This window comes from Boleophthalmus pectinirostris, unplaced genomic scaffold, assembly GCF_026225935.1.
Source record: "Boleophthalmus pectinirostris isolate CB_2022bp ecotype Guang Dong unplaced genomic scaffold, ASM2622593v1 HiC_scaffold_7, whole genome shotgun sequence".
NCBI lineage: Eukaryota > Metazoa > Chordata > Actinopteri > Gobiiformes > Gobiidae > Boleophthalmus > Boleophthalmus pectinirostris.
The window spans coordinates 10,521,123-10,532,620 of NW_026571473.1; the positions used below are offsets into that span (position 1 = coordinate 10,521,123).

At 38.5% G+C, this 11,498-nt stretch overlaps 1 long non-coding RNA gene across 2 annotated transcripts in view; it reads left to right on the plus strand.

Annotated features, from left to right (window-relative positions):
* The window catches only part of LOC129412111 (uncharacterized), a 49,685-nt gene extending 42,149 nt beyond the window's left edge, over window positions 1-7,536 (plus strand). For both annotated transcript variants that reach the window (XR_008633582.1, XR_008633583.1), the window contains 3 exons: window positions 3,544-3,608; window positions 7,203-7,288; window positions 7,429-7,536. This is a non-coding gene — a long non-coding RNA (uncharacterized LOC129412111). The remainder of the gene's footprint in view (window positions 1-3,543; window positions 3,609-7,202; window positions 7,289-7,428) is intronic.
* The last annotated feature ends 3,962 nt before the right edge of the window (window positions 7,537-11,498 follow it).

Below are 11,498 nucleotides of genomic sequence, written 5' to 3' on the forward strand. Positions count from 1 at the left end.
ACTCCATCAGGGGGATGTGTCACTGTGTTTATGGCATTTCTGCGCTCTGTGTGAACACACACACTGCTTTCCTCTTTCTTTCATTACATCTTTTTTCAAAACTGTAAATATCAAGGGCTCTGTTTACTCTAAGTACAGCCTAAAACCACACTAAACCCCTATAATGCAAACACATCTGACCTCTGTAATTATGCCACTATTGCATTCCCACAACACGACATGCATTCAAAGTATCTCTTGACCCTGTAGATCTTTTATAAAAAATAAATGCATAAACCAAGACAAGTCTATCTCTGCTGGCTGTGTAAACGTGCACTTGTTACCAGTGAAATCCTTCTGTAGTTAAACAGGCAGGTTGACTGTGTTTGTGGACAGTGTGTGCTGCTGTAGTCTCACAGCCTGGGCTCCTCTGAAGCTCAATACAGCCGTGAAACGTGTTGAAATGTCCCCACTCACTCCATCACCATTTCGAAAGTGATCTGATGGAGATATTACCTAAATGGCTGCCAAGCTGTGGGCTGCTAACTAAATGCTAATGTGTGTCATAGACTGGTTTAGGATTTATGACTCGCCATCTGCTCTGCAGCATACAGTACAATGTTAGCTAACAATGTTAGCTTTGATCAAAGCCTCCCTCTTCATTTCTTCAAATCACTCATCTGAGCGAGAATTAGCACCAAGTTAGATTTCCCTTCACTTGTTATGACATTTCATTCATGCAGTTTAGCTACAGTTTACAGCCCTGAATAGTAGATTTTAAGACATTGCTCTAATGATGTGTCATATTGTTATGGCCTAATGAAAGCAAACAAACAAAACAGTGTTAAAAAAAAACACATTCGACTGTACACTCACTGCATAAAATGTCATTGAAAATGTCATTTAAAATAAGCTTGTCTTGTTACTTAATGCTCAAACACTATGTGACATTTAATAGAAGCTGTATAATGAACCAACCATTTGCTTGTGATCTGTATGGATCTGAGAGGGAAAATAGTGAACTTTGTGAAGAATTCTATCCAATCCATCTGTCCAAACAAGTTTATTCTAGCATTTGTCTTCCCAGAGAAACCTTTGGGCTTGGAGCGTGCCTAATGCCATTTGATGAAACAGTAAAGATTGTCCATATCTTTTCCACAGTAAAAGGCTAATTGCTCCGCTGTAGTCAGATTTACGTCCTCCCCATTCTCCTTTATGTAGCTGCCGTCTGTAAGCCCTCACACTGCCAGTCTCAGAAGGGGTGTATGTTATGATCCTGTGTCAGCCAAATCAATCCTTATCAATTTTAAAGTTCAGATTTTTATTTCATGGCTTTCAAGGGAGCGTCTCTCAAGCGAAAATGACAATTCTTCAGCTCTTTTTCTGCCCCCTCCTTTATCCCATCTGTGTCCATATTGATTGTCTGTGTGTGTGGCTCCCCTGCGGTTTTTCCACCCCTGAGCGGCCCCTTGGACACTGCCTGAAGACGGAGTTGAGTTAAATAATACTAACTAGACTAGAGCCAGTGATCTGTCTCAATGCAGGGCCCCGATGCGTCTCCGGACAGTCTGGGATGTGACCTGCTGGGGACAAATTGGGAATGTGGAAAATATTTTGAGCCATAATTAAACGTCGTAAATGTTCGTTATGTGACGTCATCCGGATAACTTCATATGTTAAACCGGAAATCTTCTTTTTTAAATTTTTTGCAAAACTTGGGGCCTTAATAACCTTTACTTAGACTTAGAGTTTATTGATCCACAAGGGAAATTATTGGGACACAGTAGTTCACACATCACAATATAATATAATAATAATAAGGAGCAAACATAAATAATAATAATAAATTCAATATAAGCAAAAATAGCAATATACTGGTGTCAAATAATGCATAATATTTCTATACTTTTTACATTTTTGAATGTCTTGCAAAAATTTTGAACTTGAGACCTGGTAAGGACAGATTGGGAATGTGGAAAATAGTTTGTGCCATAATTAAACGCTGTTAATGTCCGGTATGTTACGTAATCCGGATATCTTTGTATGTTAAACAGGGATTGGACAGGATCTTGCAAGATAAAATTGCCATAAGATTGTGTGCACATGAAGAAATTTATCTTGTGAGATTTTTTATTTCATTTGTTTAAATATAGCCAGAATGAAGCTCAGGTTGAAATGAGTAGTGCTACAATTACAGTTAGTTAACAGATAACCCTATGTCCTGTGAATCATCATATAATCTTTGCACTGTTTCTGCTTAAAACCTCTCATTTTATTTTTACTTGTACGTACACAATTAAATATAAAAGTTTAGTTTACTAAGATCCCCATTAGCTAGTCACTATTCTCCCTGTTGTCACTTCAAATTCATATCAATACCTATTTTTATTTTACTATACACAAAGTCTCATTTAGAGAATACATTTAACATGGAGAAGTAACATTAAATTAGTCAAGAATGGAGAGACTATAATTGTGCATTTCTATTTGAATCTAAGTGCTAGAGAGCCTTGTGTCTTGGTGATTTTTCTGTTCTGACCTGCTCCCTGCTCTTCTGCTGCGGCAAACACAGTAGTCCCTGATAGTGCCATGTCCAAGTATTTACTGGCAGCCAACAAAGTTTATCCCCTGGGTTTCTTTGACTTTTTTTCCTTTACAACTTGTGTCAGGTAAACATTGAAGTGCTGGAGATTAAGCTGAGGCGCTGTGTATTTGTGTGTATGTGTACAGTTGAAGCGATAGCTGTGAGGCCTCCAAACAGTAAACTAATGGTTCAGCGCTAACTGCCGACTAAGTGGGTGGGACAAGGATGGCCTGACCCTGCTGGCCTTCCCACCAGTCCCCTCTAACAGCTTTGGCCTCGGGGTCAGCTCAATTTCCCCACTGCTGAGTGGTCATTACGGAGCACAGCTTTGATAAATGCTCACGGCTGCTGCTGCTCCTGCTGCCTTGGAGCTTTGCACTTTTCCCAGGCGCAAAGATCTCCACTGGGCAGCCTCGCAGAGATGGTAGAAACGAAATGGGCTGAAGAAAGAAGAGAAAACTGAAGAGGAAGAGAAGAGATGGACAAGCAAAGAACAGCCAATCACAAACACTGAGACTGAGACCTCACATGAGCCCAATGTGACCTAGCAACCAAATGGTTTGATCACATGCTTATAGGTCAAAAATTAGACAGGAGATTGAGAGTGACACAGGAAGGATATTGGAAGTTGTAATCAGAAATACTTTTTTTCAGCATTTTTATTTCCACAATTCAGGCACATTATTTTAAGTAATACTTATAATATTGTATGTAGCACTATATGCCCGCTACAAATTAATTACTACAAGTAAACTACTTCTCCCCTAAAGATCAACAACTGAACACAGAACAAAGGTTTTCAAAGGAACATCAAGAGGCAGCCCATTTGTTTTAAGTACGTGAGGATCTAGGGTACTCAAACTTTTACTGAATCATTAAACACCACAACAGACTCTAGTTGAAATAGATACAGTACACAACTTAAAATACAATTGAATAGTGTATTTATAAACCCTAAAATAGTCTTTTCTCCTATACAGATACCAACTGCTCCACTCAAGTCCATCCAAGCCCTTTGCAGCCTGAAGTGGAGACACAGGGATGGGTGAGTGTTTACAGCATTGGTTTGTATCTTACCACAGTTGAGGAGTTGATGGTGATGTTGATTATTTGTGGACTATAAAAGACATGCAAACAAGACTCCACTGATGGACCCATGGCATGAAAAGGACCTTGTAATTTCGTTTCCATTTTAACCCCTTTTGTATTTTACTACTGCTTATATAATATGCCCAGGTTAAAAATGTGACACAATCAATATGTAAATGAAATATAATTGTTTTTGGCTGACAGGACAAGTACACTCGCCCACCTGGTTTATCTGCAGTTTGTTTATCTTGATATTTTAGGCTCAGGCCCTTAATTTACTTAAAGAGGGGGTATTATGCAAAATTAACTTTTTGGAGCTTTCTACCATGTTATAATATTGTTCCCTCATGAAAAATATGCCTAATGTAGTTTTATATGTTTTCCATACATGCGTTTTATTAGTGGAATGCATGTTGATTGTAATGGGATAGTGGTCTGAAGGGGGAGTCACTTGGTGCTGGAGGGTAGTGAAGGAAAGTGAGGCTTCAGAGTGTCAGAAATGAAAGTGAAACAAATAAAATATCTCAGCACATTGTTTTTGGTGAATATAGCATTTTTGAAAACAACAAAAGGTAAAATGATGATCAGGGTGGACTGACAATCTGTATTTTCTGGCCGTCCAACCGTGGCTGACTTGAGTGGAGTGCACCTGCCCTCCCAGACCTCTAATTTTTCTGTGGGCCGATTTGTGGGGGAAAAGTTAGGGGCCGTTTTTTGATCCCATTCCGCTCCTGATGGTGAGCCAAATATGCTATGTGTTAGCAATTAGTACCCCAAATAAGTGTAATACCTCTTCTTTAATATCAAGCTGTAGACTTAACACGCAGGATATATGTGACCAGTAAAATCTTGGAAAATGACAATTAAATGTCAATAATTAGTCTGATGCTCCTGGTGACATGTGTCAGTGACAGGTTATTATGCAAAATTGACTCTAGTGAGATTTAAGCCATTTTAGAATGTTGATCTCTCATCAGAATGGTACCTGAAGTTGTGTTTTGTTTCATTAACACGCTTGAGTAATCCTTTATTATTAGTTTGTCTACATCTCCAAATTTTAAAATGCCCTGTTCCATATTGTGATATGGTAGTTCAGTAGGGAATGGCAATTCCAGTGTTGAAATTATCCAAATGACTGTAGTGAAAGTGTATGGAGTTTAAAAACACAGTGGAGTACTTCCTTTATTACCATATGATATCACAAGGTGGAACAGTGTATTCAATTTGATAGAAGAACCCAATTTAAATATGCAGGCTTTGTGTGTTAAACATGTCTGAATGAAATAAAACACAACTACAAGTATATTTTTGGTGAAGAAACAATGTTATAACATAGATTACAAAAAAACGTAATATGGGCCCTTTAATCAATAGTTTTTTGAGTGACTGTTGTATTTGGAAGACATTGTACAATGACTCTTTATAATCTTGTCTTCTCCACATTAATTTGCTATTTTTGCATAATTTTCCTTGTCAAAACCTGCACATTTGTGAACACTCTGAAGTCTGATCACCCACATAAGATTAACTGTTTACATGACATTCCAATAATCTGATAACTCCAAAAATCAGATCACAATCAGATTTCTTGTGTGCACGTAAACTTAGTCATTGATGATAGAACAGCTGTTGTTTCCTTATTGAGTCTGGAATAGTGCCCCTGCTGCCTGTATATTATCTCATTTAATGACTCTGGCAATTCAATGAAACTTGAAAGCACTAATAAAGGAAACTACTGAATACTTGCTGACTGATTTGCCTTAAAGCGTGTAGGCCAACTTCTCTGATTTTGCACTTATGGTTGCTGTTGTTAAGAACTGTAACAAATGTGCAGCTAAAATCTCTCAATCATCCACAAACAACTAGGCCACCTAAATCTGAACCAAATGTTGGACTTGCACAATAAACCCCTTTCGTTGAATTTGTAATTTTTCTGTAAATTTTCAGACTCACTCAAACACAAATTAACAACTTCACAGACTGCATAAATAAACAGTGTTAGACATGCAAACTAAACCAAGTCCACCCCGGTCTGGTTCAGAAGCTTTGAAGTCTCTCAGTTAAAAGGGTTTAAACCCCGGAGCTGGTATGTTTAGTACACATACGACATGTGTTTGTTTAGTCACAAATGAACAAGAGACTTCACAGCACGCAGGCTGTTAATCTCACACCTCTGTGCTCCTCTGTTATAGTTTGTGCTTCTCTTCCACATATCAGGTTTTTATTGTGTATTGTAATGCAAAAACTCATTGTTAGGGTTGTCAAAAGTATTAAAAATAAGATACTAACCAATACTCCAGCTAGTATCAAAACAGTAGATTCTCATATTTAGTACTGATACAAAAAAAAGCGACATTCACGAAACAGAAATGAACCTTTCTTGATAGCAGATATAACAGATATAAGACCACATGGTAATATAAAAGTTATTTAATGTTGAAAATCATATTATATTGTCTAAATAAATAGTTTTTTTTTTTACTATCCTCATGATATCAGAATCGGTATCAAGTATGGAGTCTATTCCTTCGTATCAAAATTGAGTTTGAAATTTTAATATTGTGACAACACTTTATCATGCTGGCTGAAGTAATAATCAATAACCTAAAATATATTACATTTAGTTTAATTAAAGACATGCCCTTTGTATTGATGAATTGACTTAAAGGGAGAGATGTTGCACAAAAAACCTCTGTACATCCAGGGAAGTACTAGTAAACAGCATTTTCATAAGTGAAAATGTAGATTAAACTGTCTGGCTCACTCACTCAGTCCTGCTCCTTACTGCATTATAATCCTAATAAGATAATGTGTTTACTAATACACAATTGGGCCTTCTAAGACACCAAATCGACCAAATCAAACCTTAAAGATGCATTGTGTAATTTTTCTGGTGGAGGGTCTCTCAAATGCTTTTCTCCATTAATCATATCTATCTTCCTGGAAACCAAACCGGACAGAGTTACATGTCAGATCTGCGGAGAGATCTGTGAGCGCCCCCTGGTCCTCAATTTCCACCATGGGCTGATTTGTGGGGGAAAAGTCTAGGGCCGTTTTTTTTTGTTCACCCGTGCAGCCAGGGTCTGTACTGTGGGCTCTTGGTGGAGGGTTGGTGCTTGGGCCTCATCTCTCCTCTGGGTCTTGTGGCGATTCCTATTGGCGGTGGATGGCTCTTTGCTCCTAATGTAGCTCCTCTGATGGTCCTTTCTCAACTGGTTCATCTGTATTCAGCCTCACATTTTACTATGCATAGTTTTGGGTGGCTTATAAATAAAGTTTGATTGATTGATTCAAACAAGCACCTGACAGACCTCCACCCAAAAAGTTACATAGTGCACCTTTGAGGTCCAAAAACATCATATTAATACCATTGCAATAGTACACATAGGCTGGTTTTAATAGGTTTACTATGTTAGTATAAAATTGTTTTCCTCATATAGTGTAAGCCCTACCACCTACTACTGTAGTATATTTTGCATTTTGAATGTCTGATTTTTGATTCCTTGTTAGCAGATACACATTTTAGGTGATTATTTCTTGTTTTGTCTAGATTAGGGCAGAAAACATCCTTTCCGTGTATCTGACAGAGAGAAGGGAGAATACAGGAGGGCGGGTGCAGGAGGCGGAGGAGCAAAGGTAACAGATTGGCTGTGAAATATTGTGCAGTCTGCCAGTTGCTCCATGATGTATTGGGAATCACTGGCTCACTAATTACCTTAAATTAACAGTAGAGTTGAGTGTGACAGTTCATGTAACTGTTTTTTCTGCTGCTACAGATGAATGGGCCGGGGGAGCGGATGCCAGAATGCTGTTGACAATCGAACTGGCTTTGAACTGCTTCTAATCAATTGTCTTTTCTCACACGAGCAGAAGGCTCGCTGCAAACCAAATGGATCTGAGAGGATTTCATTATCATTGTGAATGTGCAGTGTTTTGGGTGCTACTGACCTGTATTGGTTTGTTTCACCTTGCCTTTTATATCTTGCCAATATATTGACGGACTTGGCTATAGGGATATCTATTGATACTTGCAGCTGATGTCATCAGCATTTCCTGATGCTAACTGTAGGCACTGCTCAGTCTGAAGCTTGTTTACTCAAGTTAGACTTTAATCTGATCTTTGTTTTAACACAGTCTGACCATAAAGAACTGACTTAGCTAAAACCACACAGTTGTAGATGATTTGTACTTTTAAACAAGTCCCTCTCAAATAACATTGCAGTCACAACCTAGCTAGCACTCTCACCTTTTTGTTGAAAATCAAACACCTAAACCAAGGACCATGAACTCTCCCAGGCATCTGAAAAGTGTGTTGATTAAATGCATTTTGTATTTTTTGAAGAGTTTTCAGACAATCCTTTGTATATCATAATACTTTTGAATCATGTTTATGATCATGTGTGAATTTATCATAAATTGCTAAGTCATACTGTCAAATATCTGCCGAGTACAAGTGCATCAAGACTAAATCTGTTTTATTATTCAACATAAGGAAAACATCAATTTCCTATTTTAATACAGTAGATGGCAGATAGAGTAGAGTAGATAGCAGAACACTTCCAGGGTACCTCAGGATTTGATACACTGCTCATGTTATGAATATACTATACTATATGCTGATGTTTTAGTACACTATATCACAATTTCTTAATATAGCTACTGTTAAACTACTACCTGTAGAAGCTCATTATGAAATACACAACCATACAGCAACATGCAGTAACAATTTGATACTGATCCTGCATTACAAAGTATATCTGTATTTTTTATATTATTTCACACATTTGGCAGATAATACAAGAGGGATGGTCCTTCTTTGGCTGCCCAGTCCCCACTGAGGTTCATACTAGATATATAGTTACACGTTTACATTTAATGGACTTAAATCGTTCATATATTTATGTTAGTATGCACGTGTCTGAAGAGAGCAGAAGAGGATAGAGCCTGACGCTCTCATTCACTCATTCAGTGCATTTTTCCCTTTTGTCTAAAGAAAGCTCAGGGAGGATTTGTGGGCCTGTGAAAACGACCAAGAAAAATGTTTTCTGATAAATTATTCACTATCCCACAATCCCTTTTGGGCAGAGTGTTGCATCTGGCTGTGTGACGCATTACACCTTCACTTTTCCTGTCTTCCTCTCCTCCAGCCCTGCCCTCCGCTTTGCTTTGCTCCATCACTCCATCACTCTTCTAATGCCCTTTTCCTCTCTGTGTCTGTTCTTCTCTCTCTTTTTGGTATTCTGCTGCACTGGGCTCGCTCACTGGGAGAAGGGGCCAGTGCTTGGGCAAGCTGTTGCTGATAATGGCGGCAATTAATAACATGTCATAATCCTGCAGAGAGGAAGAAGAGGATGTGTGCAGAGCCTCGGGAAGTGTGGGGCAGTGTGCAACAGACTAACTAGAGTGACCAGGCTGCAGCCAAAAAACACATGATTTAAATCTTTGTACAAGTTGAAAGTAATCTGATTGGTTTTTAAGGTGCATTATGTAACTTTTTGGTGGAGGATGCCCCATTTGCTTGTTTCCATGGAGAAAAATTTATTTGCCTCTAATGTTTCATGGTATGGTATTATCTTCTTGGAGGAAAGTAGGTGCTTACAGGTCAAATCTATGGGGTGGCAAACTTCTCCACTATAGGGATGTTTTTCAAAGTATTTCTAAATGGAATATTACAGATAAAGCAAAGACATCTGCATGGGGGCAAGCAGGTGTCAGACCCTCCACCACAAAAAAAAAATAGTAAAAATATAAGGGCTACAAAAATAAATAAATAAAATATGGAAATTTTTTTACAGTTGTTTAGCAGGGGCACAAAAAAACATTTAAAGATGCATTGTGTAATTTTTCCCTATGGAGGATCGGTGGGCCTGGGCAGCTGTCAGGAAGGGACAATTGCATGCCGGGCGGTCGCGTGGGAGGTGCGTGCACGCCAGGGCGAGGGCCATCATCGACGCGGGTGGCTTTAATTACTTTTGTAATGTATTTGTGAAGTGTCTTTATAACTTTGTAAAGAAATGGCGTGATGTCAAATTGCATGTATACTAGTCTGTGGGAAAGTCCTCATGAGCGTGCCGTACATTCTGGGTTCTTGTGTTGTACTTAGAAAATAGGATGAGCCGTGCAGCTGTAGGTCTTCAGAGGGCTTAAGCTCAGTGGACACAGGTGTTCTTTGCAGAGGTCATAGGGTCATACACACACATACACTCTGCATAGACATACACATACAAGCACTACATATACACTTACCCACACGCACATAGGGCTTCTGCGTGTCAGTGTACTGCACCACAGGCCAAGTCTCACCACACTGGGACATAGCTCAGCACAGAGATAAGTGAAAAGAAAGAGTACCTTAACATTCACTCTGTTCATAGATCTACAGTTAATATGAATGCACTTACTTATTTGAATGTCGCAATAAATTATGTATTTTATAAACAGACTTTACATTTACTAGTGAACATTTATACATATCATTCAACTGATTTGGTACATTGCAAAAACACCATAGCCTTAAATATTTAAAAATGGTTTGATTTTAGTTCTTGCATTTGGTCTTTTACTAAAAAAGATTTGCTAATGGAACAAGTACCTGTTGCACTTAAAGGAACGCTATGTAACTTGTAAAGTGGAGGGTCCACTACTTGCTTGTTATTTCTTTGCCTGAAATGTTCCACAGTAGAGAGTTTAACATATCTGCCTTGTATTTATTCAGTTACAAGGGTTTTATAGCTTACATTAAAAACATGAATTCTAACCATGTACAGCTTGCTTACTTCTTCATAGATCTGACCATGATTGGTTAGATTGGTTAGATCAGATCTATTGTGCTTTTTCCATACTGTGGAATAAACAAGGCAAAACAGTAATATCTCCATGGAGTCAAGCAGTTGGCAAACCCTCCACCAGTGCACCTTTTAAATTGAGAAAAAATACTCTATTGCCATATATTCATACTTCAATAAGTGGTCAGAATCTACTCATATCCAACCTCCTCTGTGGTTCTCTGTTTGGACGTTTACAGTGTTGTTTTATGATCACCATAATGATATAAACAGCAACATCCCATCCTCTTATTGCTTGATCACAGCATAAAGACAAGACTTTTTTTGTCCATATATTCCTGTGTCAGTGTTTCCTTCTCTGACCAGGTGCACAGCTGTGTATACTGTAGCCTCACCTCTGTGCAAACAGCAGCAGACAGGTGTGACCTTAAACTTGAATACTTTCTCCCACATTTAGGACACAGTTACAGAAAAAGTAGGCTTGTTATGATAACAAATATTGAAGATATATTACGTAAAGGTGCACTGCACAGCTTTTCTGGTGGAGGGTCTGCTACCTACTTGTCTCTATGGAGATGTTATTGCTTTGCCTGGAATGATCCATGGTATGATGTTAAACATTTAATCATCCCTTGTGATAGATAGGTTCTAGACAAAGCAATAACATTTCCATGGAGACAAATAAGTAGTGGAACCTTCATCAGAAAAGTTGCGCAGTGCACCTTTTAACAGTTAACATTACCTCTAGCAGTTTACCCATCCAATAACTTTTTCGTTGTAACTCTCTTCCTGTACCATCTTGACCCCCATGTCTCTGTGCTCTTGTGTTGTCGTGTTATATCACAACAAGTCCAGGTGAGAACAAACTGAGCAGAGCGCTGGTTTCAGGGACTAGGTGCAAAATTCCTTCTGCAGTGTGTGGCACACAATCTCTATAAGCAGCTAAAGGAGGTATAACTTAGTCTAATGGTTTGAAAAAAATTCCATTACTAATGAAAGAACAGGACAAGACAACAGCTCTCAAGATGAAGTGATTTGATGTGTGCTATGAGATAAGAATT